Raw genomic sequence first — 15,022 nt, 5'->3', positions numbered from 1 at the left:
TATAGATGCTGAGGACGGACACTCCATGTCACCAGAATTCTTCTGTGTATTTGTGTAGAGTTACATTGTGAATAAATGCGAAGTGGGAACAGAATAAAACTTAATGAAGACTTAAAGATAGACTAACTTGTAGTTTCAGAAAGTGCAAACTAGGTTCTTTCTTTGGATGTCTGAAAACTTCAGATCGCACATAAATGACAACTGCACGCGACAATACAAATTAAATGTGCCTTTGTTGCACATGACGAATGCTGCACTATCCTGTGATACGAGAGCTTTCTCTGCCTTTCTCTCTTTATGAGCTGCAAAGTGCAGGTCAGACGGCGTCGTAAAAAGAAGACGTTTTAGTCTGGTTTATAAGTGGCATGAACAAAATCGACGTTCTTGCTCCATCTCACCCGCGTTGTGGATGTATCTCCGGTTTACTCAAAAGAGACGAACAGATGTTGCGAACCTAGAAGCTTGCATTTTCGCAATTTCGTTTCTTGCGTAAGTCAGGGTTTCGACCATAATACCTGACATTTATGACAGCCGTTATTCACGACTTGCTCCCATATATATAATATTTTACGCTGGAGCACAATAACATCTTTCGCAGTACAATGTGACTGAATCAGCGGCTTGTGTACAAACTTATTATGTTGGCATGTCTATTTTCACAAACTGGTTCACATACTATGACGAATTTGGCGGAATTAGGGACCGTGTTACTGGAGGTTTAACTGGACTACGCGCGTGCATATGCAAGCGAAGTGCTTGACTGGCTGCTCACGCGACTCCTATTTGGTCAAGTTGGACAGAACAAAATATGAACTGTTTTAACAACTGCCCTAAGATTTACAATATTAATTAACTTATTTACACTATGCACACTAGAATACGCTATTTTTACTGCTTACACTATGATAATCCTCTGATTGAGGTTCTGGCTGATATGTACATCTATTATCAGGCAGTACATCTCACTTCACGGTATGTGTCAGAGGAAGAACAATTGTTTGTATGCATCTGAATTCTGATTAGTGTAACATGTAGCTAATCGGCAGTGTATGCAATGGAGGGGGAAAGTATTTGGCTACCCTACCCCATTGTCTCCTGGCCTAGTTGCTTCATAAGTGGTGCTTTTTGGTATCACTTGTGAGGTTCAGACTTGTTTTCGGTCAGTTGACTAAACAACACTATCATAACAATACTAACAATAAACAACAATATAAGGAATGTAGGCCTACATTGCCAGTAATGTGGCCAAACATACAATAGTTTATCGCGATGATTTTAACCTTCGGAGCGTGGTGCAGACCACATCACATCATTCTAGTGTCGAGGTTAAGAAAACATGTTGCTCTACTTCCATGTCCCAAGTGCCTTCATGGCAGGTAAAGTGGGTACATATTTTATCTGTACCTTTTACGACATTCGATGAATATATGTACGATAATGTTAAAATGGGATGGCTTTTAATATTTATTATAATTATTTATACAGTAACTAATAAACATGTTAGTTCGGTCTTAATTTCATTTTTCCTCTTTGGGGTCTAAAGGTCGTCATAACCTCAGGGAATACAAGATGTCGGTAATTGCATTCCAAAAAACTGAGCAATGTTTTTCTGTCTACAGGTCTGTCGACAAATGCTACTCCCACATCCACGTCGTAGTCACCGGTCAATGCAGTTAACGTTTAACTGTAGCAGACGAGAGAGGGTGAGGGCAAGTGCCTAGAACCTTAAAACTAGACCAATTCGGCAAGCATGTCCAGAGGCTTTAAGGTGGCAACCCCACCACCGGACTTACTCTGCTCTAGGCTGTGACCCATTACTGGTAAATCTCAAAATAAAGAAGCCGACTGGATTTTCATTTGACGACAATTAAATTGTAACGGGGATGATTTTAAAACAAGTATATATATATATATATATATATATATATATATATATATATATATATATATATATCAAATATGAATGAGGTCTCGCCCACCTCATTGAATATTACACGACTAGTCTTAGCTAGTCAGTTGTATTATTACTGATAAATACGAGAAAAATTCGTACCGGCAGCGGGAATCGAACTCAGGACCTCTCAGCTTTGCCCGCTGAGCGCTCTTTACCAACTGATATATATAATGTTAGCAGTTTTCATTAAACTGGTGTTGAATACGGCAACAAAGTCATTTAATATGCGCTCCTGCATACATATGACGTGCATCGTCTTAAATGCAGGTAGTAAAGCCGTAAAACAGTACTACGAGAGGGGTTCGGCCGGCGCCGTGGATCGTGTCCCGGCATGGCTCAGTTGGTAAAGAGCGCTCAGCGCGCAAAGCTGAGAGATCCTAGGTTCGATTCCCGGTGCCGGTACGAATTTTTCTCGTATTTATCAGTACAAATAATAATAATAATAATAATAATAATAATAATAATAATAATAATAATGATTTATTTTAGCTGGCAGAGTTAAGGCCGTAAGGCCTTCTCTTCCACACAACCAGCAAAAAGTGTATATACATATGCATGAACTTACAAAGAATTCAACAATTTGATTTAGATGAGAGTTACATGTATACAATACAGATATTTTAGAAGAATTAGGAGCGGGCCTATACCCAGTTCTCGACAAAATCAAAATTATAAATCACGATCAATACAACATGTGAACAGAATGTCACGCAATAGATTGCCTAGATTACTTAAAAGTTACACCCTATCAGGCACAAGAAACCGAGGAAGACTATTGAAGAGACTCCTCGACATCTGATTTCAGATCGGAACAGGTTAACAGAGGCCTAACTCCCTAGAAAGCTACATCATGATGATGATGATGATGATGATCACGGTGATGATAATATTGATATTCAAGTACTTTACAGTCAAAATGATACAGTGTAATGTTTGTTTACATTCGTACCTCTGTAAGTGTCTTTCTTACTCATAAACTATGTCCTACACCCCTGCGGTGGCTGAGTAGTCAGACTTTCGACCTGTCACGCAGGCGGTCCGGGTTCGTATCCCGGTTTGACCTGGGTTTTTCCATGTAACACTTATGACGGACGAGGTGGCAGTTGGAGTTTTTCTCGGGATTCTCTCGTTTCCCCAAATTAGGGTCTGCATATTTCCATCCGAAGGAGACCTAGTGGAAACATGAATACGCAGGGAACCTTAGTGTAGTCAGCCGGTGTGGGTTAGAAATGCGTCTAGCGCTTTCTAATTTCTCGGTAGTGCAAGAAACTGCCGTGCAGTGTCACCTAGTATCTAAAACGTACAAAATGGGAGACATTATCTATTAATATCCAACCCACATTGCAAAATAAGGGAAAACTGATAGCCCTACACCACTCATGGGAGGAAAAACGTAAGTACTTAAATCATTGAAAATAATCTCAAAATTATAACACACCTCTCGCACTCTAAGAGAGACGTTGTGATCACTGAGAAGGTTATAATGTTTAATAGGTACAGTTCTGCACCGTGCACTGCATAATTAGCAAAGCAACATCTTAGCAAGACTTATGTCTTTGGGCCATCCCAAACCCCGACTTCCATCTCTGAGCGCCAGTCCTTATATACTCGATCATTTATGGCCTTTTGTTATAAATAAAAACAATTAATAATAGATATTTCAGTCATGGCGATTTTATATAATGCCAGATGAAACTATGAAGTAATTGCATCCGTTTTTGGTAAAAGGATTTAATCGTTTAACATGTTACTTAATTGAAATAATTGTATTTAAATAATATTCAAATATAATTTTGGTCCAGGGAGCATACATTTGGTGCAATGATAATTGTTTTAATATATTTCTTAATTTCTACTTTATAAAAATAATTAAAATACATTCATTTGGTGCAGAGTGCATCAGTTTTTATGCAAGGATAATTTATTTAACATGTTTCTGAATTGGTCTTGAATACATTCTTTAATAAATCACGATTGTGTACGAAGATCATTTTTCGTGTTGGCTCCATTATGCATCATTGTTTACGTGAATAAAAACAAATTAATACTATATATATGTCTATGTATGTTATATTACTTAAGAAACACAAGAAATAAATGTGGGCAAATGTTGAGCACAGGAACACCATTTCGTGCACTTTCTAAATTGACTCGGATGACTTAGAAAATGAAGATGAATAGCTCCAGTGAGGTCCACTGTAGAAAACTAATTTTTACTCCAATTGCATCGGAGTTTTGGCCAAGGGAAAATAATTGCATTTTACGACAACACTCGTAAAAATACGAGTATGGTCAGTGGACAAATAATTAATTGGAACTACAATATCGTCCTACATCACATACAGGACTGATGTCTGATTTGCGTTGCGTTGTTTCATGATCAAATGAAAGTGAGAGATGTCATAATTTTACAAATATGCAAACGGCAAATATTGAGTACTAATATTATACAGTAAGGTAACTTTTTTATTACTTAATCAGTTAATTACATATTTGTGTTATCCACGGTAATGAATAATTGAACTTTATATTTAGTTCATATAAAATGCTAATTGTTACTACATTTTAATATTTAGTGAAACTTCTATATCTTCCTACACCATACATGAGAGAAAACGTACTTAAATCGTTGAAAATAACCTCAAAATTATAACATTGATCTTAATTATATAAAATGAATTAACAAATCACAACCAGTTCATTGTAAATTTATAATTTAATTGTTATTGATTACCTCTTGTATGATCGAGATGTCCACTTCACATTATAAAATGAAAAGCATCAATGACAATTAATACGTAGCTAAAATGAATTAACAAATCAAAATCAATTCATTGTGAATTTATAAGGCATTAAATTACTACAGATTATCTATTTTATGGTCCTGATGCCCAACCTACTCTACAAAATAAAAAACATCAATGACAGTTACGTACCTAAAATGAACTAACAACTCGAACTCAATTCATTATAGTACATTAAGTTTGTATAGACTTGCCATACCCATATGCTTCGCTGCACTTGCTGAAAAAAAAAAATCATTTTTTCCTCAACAAGGTTCAATAACTTGTGGAACGAAAGAGATTAAGCATTTTTAATAACAACTTAAAAACAAATTCCATTAGAATAACATTTTACCAAATTTCCAAAGTTTTAAGGAATGTTAAAAAAAACGTTTTTCTACGACCATACTGAAATGAAGTTATTATGCAATCATCTGTATCGAGATGACATTCATTTCGATACAGGTTGTCATTTCGATAAATATTTCTTATTTCAATAAATTACCATTGATTTGGAGATGTTAAATGCTTTAATCAAAATGCAAAAGTGAGTAAACTCAATTAAAATGGAAACGACTACAAAACTACACATTTCCTGTTTTATTGATATACATAAATTATGAACAGTACAATTTTGGAACACAATTTCTCATACACGTTAAAACTTAGAAAAGAGAACTGTGATTTCATTTATTTATTTATTTATTTATTTATTTATTTATTTATTTATTTATTTATTTACTTATTTATTTATTAACTTATTTATTTATTTACTTATTTATTTATTTATAATAAAGTTCACCTGCGGTCCACCCATTGTCCGCGGACCATAAGTTAATAAGTACTTCTATATTGAATCAAGAATCCCTCCTAGTGTTATTTCTTTTCCAAAAAGTAATAGTATCAGATGCGGCTTGCTTTTCTTTCCGAGTAATGTGTTTCTCTCCTTTGTTATATTTTTGTAACTCAGTAATGACACGCCACAGCTTCAAAGAAATGGCGTATTCTTAAGCCATACATTCCGTCCAACGAAAGAATTGCAACCATAATGTGATTTCTACAGAGTGCATTAGTGTTGACAATGTTATACATAAAACATTCAATTTTAGACTAGCTGAATCCACCGGTGTAGCTTAGGTTGTAGGCACGTTTTCCTGTTGATCCATAGCTGTATTCGGGCGTGGGTTCGAGTCTTGCTTGGACTGATTAGTTAATTGTTTTTTCATAGGTTTTTCCGAACTGTATAGAGAATGTGAGGTAATCTCATAACTAATTCTCGATCTGATCTCGCTAGATACTACCTCGCAATCACCATTTCCATCGATGCAAAATAATATAATAGATCATAAGGCGTCGTCAAATAACCTAATAAAGTAACGAAGACTTGCTGACGCATAATTGGTCTCCATTCATTCTCATGCTATGATCTCTAGGCTTACTAGAAGCACAGATATAGAGTTATTGTCTGAGCGTTAATTTACTGTAAGCTACAGTCCCTCCATCCGTTCACTAATTAACACAAGTGTTAAGTTTTAGTATAAAATGCCAAGCCTATATATGTTGTTACCCTAATCTTAGAAACATTACAGGATGCTACTCTGTGTTATTATAAAACAATCATATGCAATTGTGTATGTGAATATATCTGTGTGCTTGTATACATTTATATATGTATGCCAGAGCAGTTACACTCTATACCAGATGTCTTTGGAGCAGACCATAACAAGGGTCTCGATGCATCTGATGTTATCGCTGCGCTCCCATTGGTTGGCGAGTCATTACTTAGCTGAGAGCGTTGTAGACACTAGCGCGTGCATATCCTGGTTACGAGACGGTATTCAGAACCGCGTCCACTACTACAGTTCTATTGCGTCTAGCATCTGTGTGGTGTATGAGCAGACGACAGCAGTACAACTAGTGACTGATGCAAGAAGGTATGTTCAAAGACACATTACTTTAATTTTCACTTTTCGTTATAAGAACGTAGTCGTCACTAAATTCATACACAGACATTTAGTATCGTGTGAACCGCGCTCTCTTGCATTTCGTTCCGTTGTTTATATCTGCTCCAAAGACATCTGGTATAGAGTGTAGCAGCTTTCGGGACCCTCAGAGCGCGGCTCCTTACTATGAGAGTTCGGGGTAACTTTCTAAAGCCTTGGTTTTTCTGAACAGACGCGTGTAAGGTGCGAGGCCCGCCTCATACCTTGAACGCGTCGATTCAAGGCTTAAGTCAAATAGACACTGACACGCAAAGTTATGCCCGCCTCATACCTTGAACGCGTCGGTGCAAGGCTTAAGTCAAATAGACACTGAGACGCAAAGTTATGCCACTCTCTTTGGTTGAATGTTAGTTCTACGTTAAAATTGTCGTTATGCATAAATAATCTTTATTGTTAGTGATCCGACAAAAGCTTATTGTAGAACAAAGGCTGTGTACAATACAATTCCAAACACGAACTTGTGCAGAGCAGTGGTAAGGCGATTGGGAAAAAAAAATATTCTGGAAACTCTGTTTCAGGTAGAGAAACTTCTTGTTAAATTGTCGAGGTGTTACGAAAAACAGAACCTCTGTCAAAATCCTGTTACCAGAATCAAGAGTTCTTCCGTAAGGAAGGGAAATTATATCTCACTTCTTGTGAATTTTAGTTGTAGGGGAACTTAAAAGAAAGAGTGGAGGAACTAAAATAATCATTCGAGAAATTGTTTTACTCACACTTGAGAACTTATGAGTGTTAACAGAAATTTTCCGGGAGGTCAGAGAAGACGAGGTCGACCGCACTTGCGATGGATTGATGGAGTGGAAGAGGATGCCAGAAAGTTGGGGTGCAAGAATTGGAAGGCTGCTACACAAGATAGAGACGGATGGCGACAATTACTAAGGGAGGCCCAGGCCCACCAAGGGCTGTAGCGCCAATGATGATGATGATGATGATGAACAGAAATTTTATACGCAGTTGACGTGAATGTGTCGCCGCTGAGGGACATAATTTTCAACAATTCTTATAACATAGGTTAGTTCTCGTTATTATTAATTTTAAATGCCAATTCATGATTTCAGTAACAAAATGTTATTACATTGCGCAATGTTATTAGCGGCGGCGTAGGCTCCGTTTACCAGGTTGCAAAGTGAGTTACAGTGTAGTCACGGTAGGGAATCTGACGGCCTCGAACACTATTGCTGACGCCAGCGTTTCTGGCGCGTGTCCTTGAGTACTATGCACAGTCTGCTAGCACCTGTTGATAGTGCAACTGAGAATGGTATCACATCAGCAATCTGCCAACCACAGTTGTCAATCTTGCTGCCCAGACTGTGGCAAAAGTAAGATACTCGCACTTAAGTTTCCCTACGCTAGCGTTCCTGCGGTGTGTCCTTGAGTGCAGTGCCCAGTCAGTGAGCTTCTGTTGCCACTGCAGCTGAGAAAATACCTCCTCCTAAATACACGTCACATCAACAATCTGCCAATCACAATTGCCAGCTTTATTGCCCATACTCTGCTACAGAGGTAAGACACTCGCACTTAAGGTTCCCAGTACTTATTTCACATGCCAAAAACGGTGACGCGGCCTATGCTAACCACTCAGTGTGTCTATCTGTCTCTTTCTCTCTCTCTCTCTCTCTCTCTGCATTTATAGGATCATTATGACCCAGTACTGCGGTGATTGCTGATCTATTGTGCTATCACTCCAGCTGGGCGCATTCTTGTCCACGCCTGTCGCATGCACTATGGCTTCCTTCGGCTAGGACACTGCCGTGTAAATAATGATAAGGATGGTGATAGTAATAATATAATGATGATAGTAATAATAATAATGATAATAATAATAACAATAATATCATCGCTCGAAGTAAGACATTTGAAAAGACTACTGGATGAGGTTAACCCTGACCTACTCATGTCTAGTTTGTGATTAGTACTCATAACTGTAACAAATAACAATGAATATTTTCATTTTATCAAAAGAAATACTTCTTTTATGTTCAGAAAGAAAACAATATTTGTATTCTAAAAATATTAGTTCTACGTCACAAGACGTTACTGGAGTAAATATGAAATATGATGTACATTATATCTTACTATCATCAGATAAACAACTAGTTTGTGAATCTAATAGTGCATGTCGTATGTGTAATAATATTAAACCCATAACATTGTTTTCAAGAAAATGTTTCATTTCTGCTGTAATGACAGCTAGGAAGTTTGTATCGTAATTCTGATGTTGAATGAAGTTTGACTGTAACGCAACCGAATGCATAACAGTAAGAGATATCAACATTTAACCAAGATAAATCCGGGAAAAAATAAACGTATTACACACACCTATTTGCATAATTATTTAATAACAGATTAGTTTAATTTTTAGGACTTATGCGTAATATTAACATTAACGGTCTTACTTATAAACCGTGTATAGTTTTTATACGAGACTTATGCAGAGTTAAGACAGAAAACGTTACTAATAAACCATGCATAAGCATGGATGTATAAACAGTCTGTAACTATACAATGGGTATTGCTTTGCAATAGTTACATAAGTACACGAAACCCCTTGTTTAAGCGTTGTATATAGAGAAAAAATGGCCGTCCCTCTAACAGCTGTTCGTATCGACTGTCATTTTATGCTGATGGCTGCCTTGTAACCACAGAAGAACAAACCAAATAGCATAGAATAATAAATTAGAGTTATATTGCTATAGCTTGTACTCTTTGACCAAAATATAGTGTGGTAATGGATCAGAGCCAGTTGTACTATCGATACTTAACACGGCACACTAGAGCGCTCTACCGGATGCAATAGAGAATCTCAGATATCCTATTACCTTTCGTAATGAAGTAATGACGAAACTATGACGTAACTGTGTAACAGTTACACTGTTATACATGAGTATGTAGTGATTATTAGTAAGGAATTTACACACGACTTATAAATGAACTACTCATTGTATAAGTATAAGACAGTTAAACATCTGTGTATATATATATATATATATATATATATATATATATATATATAAGAGCGAAAGTATATAATACTACTACTACTACTACTACTACTACTACTACTACTACTACTACTACCAATAATAATAATAATAATAATATTTTAATAATAATAATAATAATAAAGCTCACTTTGTTCAGAAACTAAAATATTAATATAAATTAATCATATTCTTCAAACTATTCACGACTCTACATAGGTCCACAGATTTTGGTACGAACTTCCTACCTATGGCTATAACGTTCAAGTCTCCCTCCTCTTAATGATAGAGTCACATCGTTTGTTGTGATTTAAACATCAGTATTCCCAAGTTCCTATTATAGCTTAATTTAGCTACCGTGGCTCGATACCTATGAATATTATTTCAACACACTACTTGACGGAGTTTTCTTGGAAGAAGGCTCAGCTACTTTGCTTGGTACAGCAGCTACCAATGACGGGATAAATCTGATAGTTTTGGATTAAACAACTCACTGTAGCATCTAGTCACTGGAGCTAATTATATGCAAATTACAGGAATATTTACCAAAACTTTTTTGTCGGAAATTGCATGTGGCGAGATGCGATAAAAAATCTTAAGTGTTGCCTTCCAGGAATTATGAACTTTATAACGTGGCAAAGTCTAATCGATGAGTTCCATGAATTACATTAAAAATTGTCTTTGTGAAAGTTATAATATCTAATGGTAGATCTTTCTTCATTCACTGGATGAATAAGTTCATCACATTCATATACTCTCACAAACGTTTTGGTCTTCTATAATTGGATAAAGTTTTACAGCTTGACTTGCATTTATTTTCTTTCACAGTATCAAATCTGCAGTGTCTGGGAAAAGTGACATAAGTCAGTTTCCACAAACCTTTTTTTTGATAATTTATTGACAACTTACGGAACATCTGCTCGCTTGGAAAAAGAGACATAAGTATTCCTCCCATTACATCAATTCATAAAGAAAAAAATCAAATCGACATAAACCAGTGTAAGTTGTCAATAAATTATCAAAAAAGGTTTGTGGAAACTGACTTATGTCACTTTTCCCAGGCACTGCAGAAATAACTCGAAATATTTTTTCTAGTCATCTAAAACAAAAAGAGATTCTGAAAGTACCTATCCTAACCAGATGGACAGGTATACTCTCTTTATGTGGAAACAAGCCAAAGTGCCTCTATCCATCAGAGTGAAGAAGAAGAAGAAGAAGATTAACAGAATTGTCTTCTTTCTTACAGATCGGCAAATAATTTCGCTGGCCGGCTGTAGAGAAACACTAGGTGCACTAGGAGGTGATTATAATCAGTACCGAAGCATTTAATTTGCATCTTAACAGTTGCACATTGTAAAATATGTCGTCAAAGCATTTCTTTTTCGAATTACGTAGGAATAAATCTTCTTCTATACATTATGGTATATATATTTTGAAGCAGATAGTGGTTTTCCTTGGCGGATGTAAACAGCCATATCTCTTTGGGGGACACTCAAGTCTCAGTGCTCTATAGAGTTAGTATTTGATTAGCGCAATCTAGCTGTAGAGCCTTCAGGGAAATCAACGCAAAATTTTCATTACTTCGAGTCTGTAGTACTGCTGTTCCTTTCACAGATACCGGGTTCCAATATGTGAGGCATGACATGAAAAGATGCGACAACTTACTGCTGAAGAGTAAGGGTCATTTATTGACTAATGAGCCAACCAAGGAAATGTGTGTAAACTCTTTCACGAAGTACAAAGAGAAAATTATGTTGCTTAATGCATATATTTCGAGACTTTCACAGAAATACACGTTTTCAACAACTCTGTACTAAAAAATGTTTTCCCTAACGTGCGGATTCATTCGTAGAGCAAAATAAAAATTACCGAAAATAATCTCTTACGATTTCATTTTTACATTATTTTTACACAAAAACTTAGAAATAAAACTATCCACGATATTTTGTAATATGTAGGACCCATTTCATCAGAAGACAGGAGACACAAAAACAATGCACAAATTCACTGTAAACATTTGACCCATTTGATCTTGTTTCCAAGTTATAGCCATGTTTGTACTTCGGTAATGTGAACCTGATTACTATTAAAAGAAGGGCTTAAAATAGTCACCTTCAGCCTGAATCCAAGTCCACAGTCGTGTCGTAGAATGCCGCATTATTTTGAAGATACCAGGTGTCTATCGGACAAATTGGCAGCCGTTTTGGAGATACCAACGAAGTATTTCGATGTTTAGAACTGGTTTTGAATAAACATTTATTTTGAAGTTGCCCCACAAATAACGTTAAATTAATTTAGGTCTGGAGCACGATCAGGCCAACCATAGTAAGTAAACAGGTTGAGAGTTGTATGATGCACAGTGATGCCTTATTTCGTAAACAAGGCCATATTTGACAATTGTGTACATATGAACTTCTATCAGTCTTTTGTCTCTCCTGTCTATCGATGAAGTGAGTGACTCATCCAGAGTGAAATTTCATTCGTATGAAAATTACCTGGTCATATTAATACAGTATGTAGGTCTTATGTTATGCCTATATGTTACGAAACACACTTATACACTGTATATTCCTAAAAATATTTGCATTACTTAAATTATTAATAATAATATTTGTATTGATACAAGGTATATGTATATAGGTAGGCTCAATATTCCAGCTACCTAAAGACTAAAGTTAAAGACGCAATGTGTATATAGTACGCCAAACAATGGATAAGGATCTAAACAAGCGCATCTCGCTGCGTGTTCGTGGAGTACAGTCAACTCCCGACATTCTGAAGCTATACTAGTAAACACATGCTTGAGCCGTGATGTTCATTTTTGTCGTGAACTTTGCAGTGAATAATAACGTGCATTCGTAAGTTACGGAACTTGAACATATGCGGATGTCACTAGAAATGATTTTATATTGCAAGAAATTCTTTCAATAGCACATTACTTTATGAGTGCATGATATAATACAAGTAATATAACATATTTCTATTCTCTGATATTTTTTCGTGTTTCATTAGGATATTGCATATGTCGCTAATCACTGAAACCCCACTAATTTTCTAGGTATATACCTATCTAGAAATTCCCTAAAATGTAGATTTAATTTATTAATTGAGATATTGGCACTGAACATCATGGTAGGCTACACAAATTCATGTTAAACATAGAGTTAATATCTTCATAATTTTCAGATTTTGATGGAACTGATTCTTTTGGATTACGTTCAACACACTTTCTGTGCCTTTTGCTATGTCTTTCAGTGAACTGTTTTGTCACATTTACGTTTATTTTACACAATGTATATGTAACGTGACAGTGAAAATATTAGTTCAAATATCCTGCAATATTACATGCTTGAGCGTCTTACCTAAGGCATTTTACCTCTGCAATGAACCTTCAATCAGCCACAAAGATGTAGTTATTTAAATAATACGACTAGTAAGAGCAGTGATCCGTAAGACTACTCATTATGACTGCGTCCCGATTTTGACTTTCTAGAGGAAGAGGGCAGAGGATGCGTAACTATTTTGTATACGAACGTACATGTACCTGCGCTGTGACGCCATATATACTTCGAATCAGGCAACTTCATTCCAGTTTATAGGTAGCATATATATATATATATATACATATATATATATATATACATATATATATATATATATATAATCTAAATTTTCAAATGTTTATTCTTTATTTTTGTATTTTTGGTTTTCAAGTTTGTATATTATTTTAATGTACCGAAGTACATATGATATTTCCATGCAGATATTCTGCGTCATCATACAACGAAAGAGTAATGGAACGGAGAAAAATTCTCTCCGGCGCCGGGATTTGAACCCGGGTTTTCAGCTCTACGTACTGATGCTTTATCCACTAAGCCACACCGGATACCACCCCGGCGCCGAACAGAATCGTCTCAGATTAAACTCCAACTCTTGGGTTCCCTCTAGTGGCCGCCCTCTGCACTACGTCATAGATGTCTATGAACGTAGGATCGAAGTCCACACATATGCTGAGGTGCACTCGTTATGAGTGACTAGTTGGCCGGGATCCGACGGAATAAGCGCCGTCTTAAATCACGAAGTGTTTTAATAATTATCCCCGGATCAAAGTTGTTCTATATTTTAAATTTCAGATAGCTCTGGATTAACTACTTCGAAAAAGACTCATGTCTAGCCGATTAAAATTGTTCCATATTTAAAATTTCAGATAGCTCTGGATTAACCACTTCGAAAAAGACCCATGTCTAGCCATTCATGAGATTAAAAGGTGACATATTTGCATTCCTTTGAAAGGCAGAAGAAGAATTGACATAGCTTGAGAGCGTATGAGTGTGTGCGCGCGCAGAGATGGCGAACAACCGCATACACACCATACATGCTATTCATTAAACGAATTTCCAGCACCCACGAGGTAGACGTGAGATGAATGAGGATTCTTTCGTGTGACTTTCCACACCCGGAGGTACCACGTAGACGACAGGCAGGTCCTCAACGTTTATCTAATAACAAAGACCGCTAATCGAACACAAGCTGAACCCCAACCAAACGGCTCCCGAGCGACACAGATACTAACCAGAAACACCTCGAGTATCATTCAATCAGCACTAGGAATGTCACTCCAATCCGAAAGCATGTGTCGCCCAGAGCGCGCTCCCGCCCGGCTAGAGTAGAGCCGGGAAACTGGAGCAAATATGAGAAGTGAGCTGTATAGATGCTAGTGAGCTGCAGCTGAGAGCATTGGTTACTCTGTCATGTGGTCAGAGATGGATTCATACATTTGGCTGCAGTATGACAGCACTTCGAGACTCAACATGACGATATCCATTGTCCCCAAATATTGAAAAATACTTGTTGAAGTTAAAAGACTAAAAACTCTCGTAAATCAACTTAATATAAGTTTCATAAATTTTCTTGATTGCTTTGAAGGTGAACTTTTTAAAAAATAATTTATGAGAGAATAAATATCTTTTTCACTGGAAATTAAGAATTCCTTCAGTGTTTTTATTGTAAATAATTATACAGTGTGTTAATTAAATATGGACTGTTGCTAATAACTCTTCATATATTCATTTTATGAAAAAATACCAAAACCTATATTATAATTTTACAAATTTTAAATCTCCATTCAATTTTACATACAAATGGAAGTTTGACTCAGCATAAATGATGAATAGTCTACTCTCTAGTAAACGTAAAATTATTGTTTTGGTACGAACTTGCTACCTCTGGCCATAAATAAGTTGTAAGTCGTGAACATTGTAATTGAACTTTGCTTGTGTTCATAAACAAAATAAGTAATTA

This window comes from Periplaneta americana, chromosome 8, assembly GCF_040183065.1.
Source record: "Periplaneta americana isolate PAMFEO1 chromosome 8, P.americana_PAMFEO1_priV1, whole genome shotgun sequence".
Taxonomy (NCBI): Eukaryota; Metazoa; Arthropoda; class Insecta; order Blattodea; family Blattidae; genus Periplaneta; species Periplaneta americana.
The sequence above is the reverse complement of the archived record's forward strand: the minus strand, read 5'-3'. Positions refer to the sequence as shown.